Source organism: Pinus tabuliformis, chromosome 7 (assembly GCF_031772625.1).
Source record: "Pinus tabuliformis cultivar Carrire ecotype Pingquan chromosome 7, CPIR1, whole genome shotgun sequence".
Classification (NCBI taxonomy): domain Eukaryota; kingdom Viridiplantae; phylum Streptophyta; class Pinopsida; order Pinales; family Pinaceae; genus Pinus; species Pinus tabuliformis.
Window position 1 is genome coordinate 1,432,528,433 of NC_142293.1, and position 11,081 is coordinate 1,432,539,513.

Sequence of the window (11,081 nt, forward strand, 5' to 3'; positions counted from 1 at the left end):
TGATCTCTGGGCCAATCTCCCTAGCCACATTATAGGGCTCTTGGTCAATACCCTTAACCTAGGAAGAATATTTGCCCTTGATGCTACAAGATCAACACTCCCTCTAACCGAGGGAAGCATTCTCAACCATTCCAGGCTTGTCCATGAAGTATACAAACTTCATCTTGGGACAAAGGCTTTGCGAAAATGTCAAGAACCTGCTCATTTGTAGAAATGCATTGGAGCCTTACTGCTCCCTCTGTATCATGTCTCAGATATAGTGGTACTTGATCTCAATGTGCTTCAACCTGTCATCACAGTTGTCTTCAACACCTAATCAAACAATTCTACGAGCAACATCCGAAGCCACACTGCTTCACAACCTTCCAAAACTAGCTGCAATATACTCAACCTTTGCAGTGTTGAGTGTGAAAAATGTTTGCTTCTTGCTCATCTAGGATATCATTGCAGAACCCAAAACTGAAGCAACGTCTTGATGTGCTCTTCTTGCCTTCTACACTCTTTGCTCTATATGAATATGTATATCCCTATAGTTGTACTTCACCATTTGGGACATATCTCAATCCATGCCCAAATGTACCATGTCGATGCCTCAACACGAGTCGCATGCCTCGGCTCAACCATAAATTGATCGGTTTCCTTCATTGGATCCATCACCACAGTTGCTCTCCAGTCACCCTGACTGGGTGCTCTCTCTAATACTGAACTAGATCCTGCTGTGGAAATCCTGGCTGCTCCCTCTGCCACTGCTGCTTTCAAGTTACTGAAGCATTTCTGCTATCTGAAATGGTCCACTCATAGAAGGATCTCAATAGTATACTTTCCTTGACCAAGGAAGTAATGCATCAAATTTAGACTCTTCATCTCAAACTCAGAGGTCAACTTACTGTGATATTGAAGCAGGGCTTCTTGTGGTAATCTTGACTGCTTCCTCTATCATGGAAGCAAATGCTACTGCCACTATTGTTCCCTCTGTCAGAAACAAGTCATATAATAACAAGATCACAATCTTCACTTATAACAACCAAGACTCATTAGATATCCATCAATTTGAGAATACCAAGCCCGAGGTGCTTTTTTGTACAAAGCCTTCTCCAGTCTGCAAACACGAGATTCCCTCTCATGTACATCAAAGCCCTGAGGTAGCTCTATGTACACTTCTTCCTCAATTACTCCATTGATGAAAGTGTTGGAGAATGTAGTAGGGCAACTATTTAAACTTTTCTCCTTATCCTTAATAATTTTTGGTGATCTTAGGTTATCTTCTTATAGTTCTTTGTTAGATTCTTTTCATCGATCATAAAAAAATAGTGGACACAAAATATAGGCTTCAAGCTAGGGAAAAACCCCTTCAAGGGGAAAACCCAGAAAGAATCTCTTCTTATTTTTATAAAATTTGGTGCATGGCTCAAGGATTAAAGCTTGCTTTTTATGATCTAACATTTGTTTTACCCATTAATATGAGAGAACTTTTCGTTCATAGGGTGGGACATGCAAGGGTTCATCTCCATGAGATGGAGCATCAACGGTTGAGGAACCGAGTGATGGATAATGAGGCAGGTTGAGTTCATGCTAGGATTTTGCCCACATGCTAACTTATGTTGTTAATTTTAGGTATGTTCTATGCTTAGAGCAATTTATTTCAATTTTACAATTAGCTCAATATCTTTTCCAGATTAGCAATCACATCAGCGTTAAAGTAAATTGCAGATAGAATATAAACATAGATCGCATAAGACAAGCCAAGACAAGAGGACACAAGATGTGGCGCAACCAGGGACAAACCCCAATGTGGGGAAACCCTTGATCAATTCTTCTTATATGTTATTTAATAGTTCAGCAGAGAGAGAGAGAGAGATAGTACATTTAAAACAGAAGTCAACACTTTGATTTATAATAGCATAGATTATCTCTAAGAAGATGATACATGAGGTAGCTAAACTCAGTTGAAGACATGATGCTTCAACTGATTCTCCAAGGTGACTCCATCACCTATCATTGTGTTGCACCTCGTCATCACGCTGCACCTCACTGTGCTGCATCATGCTGCACCCAGCATCACTATGTTGGACCTCATTACCATACTGCACACATCATACTGCTGCACCTTCCGGTACTGAAACATCTTGTTGTACCTTATCATCTTGCTGCACTTACCAGTGCTGCCTCATCTTGTACCTTACGGTGCCCATCATGCTGCATCTCATTGTAGCATTTAATATCACTGTACTATACTAGCAAGTGCTGCACACAACATGATACACTTCACTTTGTCATGACGCCCATCATTGTGTTGTAGCATTTCAGATCATGCTGCCCCTTATCACAATGCTCCACCATGATTGCATTTGTTGTTGTCCTAATGTTTAGCATTGCTGTGCCATGTCATAGCTTGTTGTCCCAAGTACCAAGCTCGAACAAGCACCATGTCCTGCTGTACCACTTACCATGTTGTTGTCCCTTGCAGCACCATGCTGCTGTCCCATTGTTTAGCATTGTTGTGCCATGTCACAATGTGCTTTGGTTGCCATATGTCATTGCTACTCCTATGATTGCTTGTTGTCCCATTTGTGTTTGCATCACTGTGCTTGTTGTTGTCCCATTGTAACCTACAACAATCCAACAATCATGCCCCAAAAACATGCCTTGAACAACCTTAATGAACTGCGGCCTAGTCAAGGTAGATGGTTGCCTCCTCATGCTGTTGTTCTGAGCATATGGCAGCCCCTAACACTTCCACGTTGGCCTGTCTTGGAGTGGCTAGGCCTGTGGCCTACCACAGACCTCTGCTGCACACTAACAACCTTCCGAAACAGTCTTACCTTACCTTTTGTTGCCCTCAAACAATCTGTAATTTCTCCTTTCCAAATTCGGGCCTCCATGCAAGTATCAACATACCTCATTTAGAATAGCGTATGGTAGTGAATGACTGCAGTGAATGAATAGTGTATGTTCATCAAGGTGGGACATGCAAGGGTTCATTTTGATTAGATGGAGCATCAACTGTTGAGGAATCGAGTGATGGATAATGAGGTAGGTAGAGTTCATGCTAGGGTTTTGCCCACATGCTAACTTATGTCCCGACTATTTTTTGCATTTTAACTTTTCATTTTCTTTCATTGTGGCCATCTTACGCTTTTTTATTCTTTTAACTGCATCAACCACCAGGGCAATGTTTTTTGGCTTGAGTCAAGGATGTGGATAAGATAGTGCCAAATCTGATTGAACCAATGATAATTAACACGGAGAATGGAGATGATATCAAAAGAGATAATGTGACATGGAAAATGTTAAATATGGTAAAGAAAAATGGACATGCTATTTCAATCCATGTTTTGCAAGTAGTGCTCCTCCTATAACCCAAGGCTTTAAGTGGAGGTCCCCTTGGTAAGGTGAGAGAACAAGTTTACAATCAAGATAGGTCAATCATTCCGATCACCCCTGTATCCATACTAAATGCCTAAATTGAAGATTCAATGTGCAAAATTATTAAAGGTAATTTTGCACCAGGTACATGAGTAACAATACCTAGGGTAAACCCTTGATCCTTTAAGGCACAAGGCTAGGTCAATACCAAGGCTCATTAGAGAACTTTTGAGGTCTAAAATGGGCCTCCTAAGAAAAATGTACAACCAAAATAAGCTTTATAAGAACCAATAGGATTCAAGATGATGATGTCAACCATAGGGGATGATTCACCATTTTGGGGGTAAAAAAATAAAAAGATTAAAAAATAATAAAATAATAAAATAACTTTTTCAACTTGTATTTTCAACTTATCTCCCTAAGGTTTTACTCAAATTTCGAGCGAGAGTACTCATTCGATGCAAAATTTAATTCCCCATCCAAGGAGTGCCCATGTTGCATACTTTCGATGGACCTTGCTACATCAAAAATGAGAAATACATGAAAAAAAAATGTGATTGCAATCACATTTTCTCATGTATTTCTCATTTTTGATGTAGCAAGGTCCATCGAAAGTATGCAACATGGGCACTCCTTGGATGGGGAATTAAATTCTGCATCCAATGAGTACTCCCACTTGAAATTTGAGTAAACCCAAAGAGAGATAAATTGAAAATACAATTTGAAAAAATAGTTTTTTTTGTATATCTTTTTTTTTTTTAATCTTTCCCCTCTAAAATTTGATGATGTAATCTAATCTTATTTTATTGTTTCCACTATTATTTTATAATTTCCTTAGGAGGTCCATTTTAGACCTCAAAATTCCCCTAATGTAAATACATTACAACAATATACTTGTTAAGAGCTCAACATGTCACTTGTCAAAATTGATCCTCGGTGGGGAGGTTAACACTCTTGTCAACCACCTGAGCTATACCCAATTGACTGATGTCATGTTCTTATTATTGTCATTTTTCTTTTTCTTTTTGTAGCTCTCATGCCACATTTAGCCACTTTTGTTGAGAAATATAATGTCCTTAAGGATTCAAAGATGCCTTCAATTTCTTACATTATACTAGAATTCTTTGTAGACTTTATATCTTTTACATTATAGGCTAGTTTTCTTTTCTTTTTAGGAGCTGCCTTTGTGCACCCATTTTGAATATCACATTATTGTACTACAAGTCCCACTGACCTATTTATAATCATTTATTCGACAATGATAAAATTATCTTATGTTTTCTTATTTTCCAACGACCATTCTTATTTCTTCCAAACCCATCTTATGTTTTATTTAGGGTAGTCTCTCAATAGATGTGTTATTTCATGAAAAGTGGCACACCTAAATGAAATGTTCCCGTTATTAAGGTTTCAAGTAAACTTCTATGGGAAGATAATATTTTCACCAATACATGATGCACATACACTGTTTCTTTTGTAGGATCAAACCTTGGTAAATGATCCAGGTGGATGTTGGTGGCCACCCACCTATCCCATTTGGACCCCCACAACTGTCTCTTTCAGCTTTTTCAGTTTCCTAAATTGTAGCACAGTTTACTATTTTTAGCAGTTTTTCGGGTCCTGAACTTCCAGAGCCGTTTTGAGGCCCTAAACGATGTTTTTTTGGGATTCATGGACCCATGTTGCCTCCCAAAGTGGTAGTACTCGGATAGATCTTTCTAACGAGCTATCGTACGCGTCAAACGGAGATCTTATGCCAAAGTTACGACCCCGGGAAATTGATGTACCAATTTACCCAAACGGGGCCCACAATGTGGCGTTTCATCTTCTAGGGTTAGGTTTCGGGATGTGAAGGGTTTTCCATTGTTTCTCAACAATAAATAGGCCTTCGAGCCTCATTGTAATACAGTTCGGAACAGTTCAGAGGCATGTAGCCGCACATCTCTTCTCAGAGATAAGCTACCATCGCCCTAGCTGGTTTATTTCCATTTCTGGTTGTAAGCATATTTCAGTATTTTCCATTAATGAAATGAAGCATTATTTCCGCTGCATCTCTGTGTTTATGGTTATTGCATCTCTGTATTTATGGTTATCTCTGTAATCTATTGCGTTCCTGTTTAAATCCGGATCAGTGGTATCAGAGCGGTCTGCTTTTTCTCTGTTTTTCTTTGCATGTCCCCAACGAGGTCGGGATATAAGGAGTTAGGGCTTGAACTGGTCGAACCTTTGCAAGACCAGCCTCGCAAATCCCGACGGCCTCCCATGGCGGATGAGAAGAAAGACGAGGGGGCAGGAGATCCTATCAAAGTCTTGCTCGAAGAAGCGCTCGAGCGGCAAAGGAATGCGATGATGGATAGCTTTGCGCAGATCCTTCAGTGGCTACCCAGAGGCGACGCATCGGCTTCCAACAACGACTCTGGAAATGCCACACCCTTCAAGGTACAAGTTAATTTTGAAATCCCCATATTCGAGGGTCAAATAGACGCAGATGCCGTAGATAAATGGTTAAATCTGCTAGATGGGTATTTTTCTGTTCATGAATTTTCAAATCGAGAAAAGATTGTTTTCGCTCTTCTCAAAGCAGCCCCCCACGTCAAGGACTGGTGGGAAACCTACTGCGAGCAGAAGGATGAAAGTACAGGCTCACTATTTTCAGCCGCACCCACTTGGAATGACTTCCGGGATGCCATCAAGGAGCAGTACTACCCTGTCGGAAGCTATGAGGACAAATACATCAAATGGACCACACTGCGGCAGGGATGAGACCAAGGTGTGCCGGAGTTCACAAACATTTTTCATACCCTTCGCACACAGTTGGGTATCAAAGATACTGAGCTGCATCTGGTACTCAAATACCGTGGTTGCCTGCACAAGTACATCCAGGAAGAGATGGTGTTCTTGAACATCCCCTCACTTGGCACAGCGTACCGATACGTTGTCAAAATCGAGCAAAAGTTCAAACAGAAGAAGCGAGACTTTGGATCTGCAAATCCGAAGCCCAAAGGACAAAGCCAAGGCGGGGTGACCCAAGACAACCCGTCGAAGCCGCAAGAAAAGAACAACACCGCAAAGCCGAAGAAGGACACAGGGAAGTGGTGTGAGTTCCACAAGAGTCCCACTCATAACACAAGTGAGTGTCGGACCAAGCAGTCGCTGGTGGCCGAATTGAAGGTTTCCGAATCAGATGCATGTTCCGATCCTGAGCCAGAACCCGACAAGGGGAATGGCAAAGGGAAGCAGATCACTGATCCGGATTTAAACAGGAACGCAATAGATTACAGAGATAACCATAAATACAGAGATGCAATAACCATAAACACAGAGATGCAGCGGAAATAATGCTTCATTTCATTAATGGAAAATACTGAAATATGCTTACAACCAGAAATGGAAATAAACCAGCTAGGGCGATGGTAGCTTATCTCTGAGAAGAGATGTGCGGCTACATGCCTCTGAACTGTTCCGAACTGTATTACAATGAGGCTCGAAGGCCTATTTATTGTTGAGAAACAATGGAAAACCCTTCACATCCCGAAACCTAACCCTAGAAGATGAAACGCCACATTGTGGGCCCCGTTTGGGTAAATTGGTACATCAATTTCCCGGGGTCGTAACTTTGGCATACGATCTCCGTTTGACGCGTACGATAGCTCGTTAGAAAGATCTATCCGAGTACTACCACTTTGGGAGGCAACATGGGTCCCCAGAATCTCAAAAAAACGTCGTTTAGGGCCTCAAAACGGCTCTGGAAGTTCAGGACCCGAAAAACTGCTAAAAATAGTAAACTGTGCTACAATTTAGGAAACTGAAAAAGCTGAAAGAGACAGTTGTGGGGGTCCAAATGGGATAGGTCGGTGGCCACCAACATCCACCTTGTTACACCTCTGGATGTTTGTGATGTACTATTAGGCCAACCATATTTGTGGAGGCGACATGCTGTGTATGAGTCAAGGCCTCGCGCTGTCATTATTTCTTTGGGTGATTCATTATACAGGATACCGGAGGTAGCCCCACCTACCACCACCTCTTTGATCACTGCTAAGAAAGGCAGCAAGCTCATCTCACAGACCAGGAAATTCATTTGTCTGGCTCACTCCCAAAATAAGGGGAAGATCGTTGCTACATCCATGACCCCTGTAAAGGGTTCCTCCATGCAGCAGCAGCAGGAAAGGGATACGGTCATGACAAAACACAGGAACAACTTCTCCTCACCCACATGGGTACCACACAAGTTTCAGGTGGGCAACAAAGTCTGGTTGCATCGACAGAAAGAACGCCTTACCAGAACCCATCAGAAGCTCAGACCACTCCGACATGGTCCTTACAGCAGTACCAAGGCTATGGGGAACAATGCTTTGGAGCACATCATTCCTCCATTCCTTCGCTTGCACCAAATGTTCAATGTGGACCATCGTCGACCATGCTTCCCACCATCATTGGACACATCAGAGATTGCAGGACAAGTTCAGCAGATGGAGGAACTCAACGCAATGGGGACCATTGCTTCCTAAGGGGGGAGGAATGATCCAGGTGGATGTTGGTGGCCACCCACCTATCCCATTTGGACCCCCACAACTGTCTCTTTCAGCTTTTTCAGTTTCCTAAATTGTAGCACAATTTACTATTTTTAGCAGTTTTTCGGGTCCTGAACTTCCAGAGCCGTTTTGAGGCCTTAAACGACGTTTTTTTGGGATTCTGGGGCAACATGGACCCATGTTGACTCCCAAAGTGGTAGTACTCGGATAGATCTTTCTAACGAGCTATCGTACGCGTCAAACGGAGATCGTATGCCAAAGTTACGACCCCGGGAAATTGATGTACCAATTTACCCAAACGGGGCCCACAATGTGGCGTTTCATCTTCTAGGGTTAGGTTTCGGGATGTGAAGGGTTTTCCATTGTTTCTCAACAATAAATAGGCCTTCGAGCCTCATTGTAATACAGTTCGGAATAGTTCAGAGGCATGTAGCCGCACATCTCTTCTCAGAGATAAGCTACCATCGCCCTAGTTGGTTTATTTCCATTTCTGGTTGTAAGCATATTTCAGTATTTTCCATTAATGAAATGAAGCATTATTTCCGCTGCATCTCTGTGTTTATGGTTATTGCATCTCTGTATTTATGGTTATCTCTGTAATCTATTGCGTTCCTGTTTAAATCCGGATCAGTAAATGAAATGTTCTAGTTATCAAGGTGTCTAATAAATTTCGATGGGAAGATGACATTTTCATAAATACAAGTTGCACATACTTTGTTTTTTTGGGGGATCAAACCTTTAGTCTCCACCTCTTGAGTTCAAGTAAGGATAGTCTCTAATACAAAATATTACCTAAGAATTTGTTCACACATGCCCTAGAATGAAACTCAAATGTAAGCCAAATTTGAATTAGAAAATGAAACATTGGAGTGTACCATAATATTTTGTTTTAACCTCTCTATCCATGCATGCAATGTTTCACGGGAAACTTGTTTCCCGTGAATTTTCCGTATTCCAGAATTTTCCATTCTGGAAGCGATTTCTCCCCTTTCCATGTCATCACCCAATACTAGTCTTTGGATTTGATGCATTTCTTCTTATGTTTTCTCCCTAGAAAACCTAGTTTTGGTGGAGTTTCCTTTTTCTTATTCTCCTCCTCTATACCACTAATAATAGGGCCATAACTCATGTTTTGAAATTTCCAATGTACAAAAGATTTCTTGGAATGTTCCCTAACCATTGCTAGTAATTAGCTCCATTCCTCGAACATGACAGAATTGACATTTTCCCTGAGATTTTGTCCTACTTTTGCAAACTGATAAGAGAGTATCTCTTTGCCTTTCTTTGATACCTTTTGATGCATTCCTCCTATTATCATTGGGCTGGGACAGGTTGATTATTATAGTCTGTGTTAATAATTTTTATGAGATTCTTTTGTTCCTTTTAAAGATTTCTCATAATATTTTTTTGGTTTTGGTTTTGTAAGTTTAATGGATGGGAAAATTAAAATAGGCCCAAACAAGATCCTAATCAATGTCGATTCCACATTGCAACCTCCCCTTTTTGATATTATTATAGTCTATGTTAATAATTTTTATGAGATTCTTTTATGCCTTTTAAAGATTTCTCATAAGATTTTTTTGGTTTCGTTTTTGTCAAGTTTAATGGATGGGAAAATTAAAGTAGGCCCACTGCAGATTCCTAATCAATGTCGATTCCACATTGCAACCTCCCCTTTTTGATATTATTATAGTCTATGTTAATAATTTTTATGAGATTCTTTTATGCCTTTTAAAGATTTCTCATAAGATTTTTTTGGTTTTGTTTTTGTCAAGTTTAATGGATGGGAAAATTAAAGTAGGCCCAATGCAGATTCCTAATCAATGTCGATTCCACATTGCAACCTCCCCTTTTTGATATTATTATAGTCTATATTAATAATTTTTATGAGATTCTTTTATGCCTTTTAAAGATTTCTCAGAAGATTTTTTTTGGTTTTGTTTTTGTCATGTTTAATGGATGGGAAAATTAAAGTAGGCCCAAATAAGATCCTAATGAATGCAGATTCCAACACTTGCAGTGGGCATAAGTGAAGGCTAAGGCTAAGTTAATTATGGCTAATTTATATCATTTTATGCTACATAATTATATAATGTGTTTTTAAAAATTTAGAAGCAATGCATGTAAAATATGGTGGAGGAGCACTAATGAATATCTATGCATAAGAAGATCCTAATGAATGCAGATTCCAACACTTGCAGTGGGCATAAGTGAAGGCTAAGGCTAAGTTAATTATGGTTAATTTATATCATTTTATGCTACATAATTATATTATGTGTTTTTAAAAATTTAGAAGCAATGCATGTAAAATATGGTGGAGGAGCACTATTGAATATCTATGCATAAGAGGGGCAAAGGGTGAGTCTTTTAGTTGTAAAGCCCATTTAATTCTCCTCATTTCAAATATAATGGTATTACTCCTTCCTTACTTTTTGCATAAGATTTTTGGTTGTTATTTAACATTTTTTGTAATATATTATAGTATGTTTAATACTTTTCATGAGATTTTGGCATCTTGTAAAAGCTTTTCATTGGGTGGAGGAATCAAGGTAACCTGTGTTTAACACTTGATATTGTCTTTTTAGGGTTGACAAAGTTTCCATAGGTGGAGCAAATGAAGGCGAAGACAAAGGATGATGAGATAGGTATGTTTTTTAAATTTATTTTATTTTTTAATATCTACATGAGAGAGAGATTGTATTACAGTGTAAAGGTAAATACAAAGATAGGTTTTGCATCACAAAGATAGGTTTTTTGGTGCAAAACCTGTGTATGATTTGTTACGAAATTCTTCTCATTTCAAATACAACAATTCTCCTCCCTCTTAATGATTTAGGTTTGATTTCTAGTGCATAAGATTAATCATAATATTGTTGGTCTCTAATCAATATTTCTCATAAGATTGTTGATATTTTGTGCAGGGTGTCCTTCATTGGCCATCAACCCATATTGGGGTTGTGGATAGGTGTCTCTATCTATTTTTTTTCTTTTCCTATTTTCTTTTTGTTATTTTTGGGTTTGTGGATAGGTGTCTCTATCTATTTTTTTTCTTTTCCTATTTTCTTTTTGTTATTTTTCTTTTTTTTTGTTTTTTTCTATTGATGTGATTTTTTTCTACTCTTATTTTTTCCCTTTCACATTTGTGAGCATGGCCATGCTAATTTGTCATTTGATACTTTT

General features: G+C 39.4%; 1 long non-coding RNA gene across 1 annotated transcript in view; it reads left to right on the forward strand.

Annotated features, from left to right (window-relative positions):
- Positions 1–10,595, forward strand: part of LOC149253066 (uncharacterized) — a 33,289-nt gene extending 22,694 nt beyond the window's left edge. The window contains exon 3 of the long non-coding RNA XR_016266117.1: positions 10,487–10,595. This is a non-coding gene — a long non-coding RNA (uncharacterized LOC149253066). The remainder of the gene's footprint in view (positions 1–10,486) is intronic.
- The last annotated feature ends 486 nt before the right edge of the window (positions 10,596–11,081 follow it).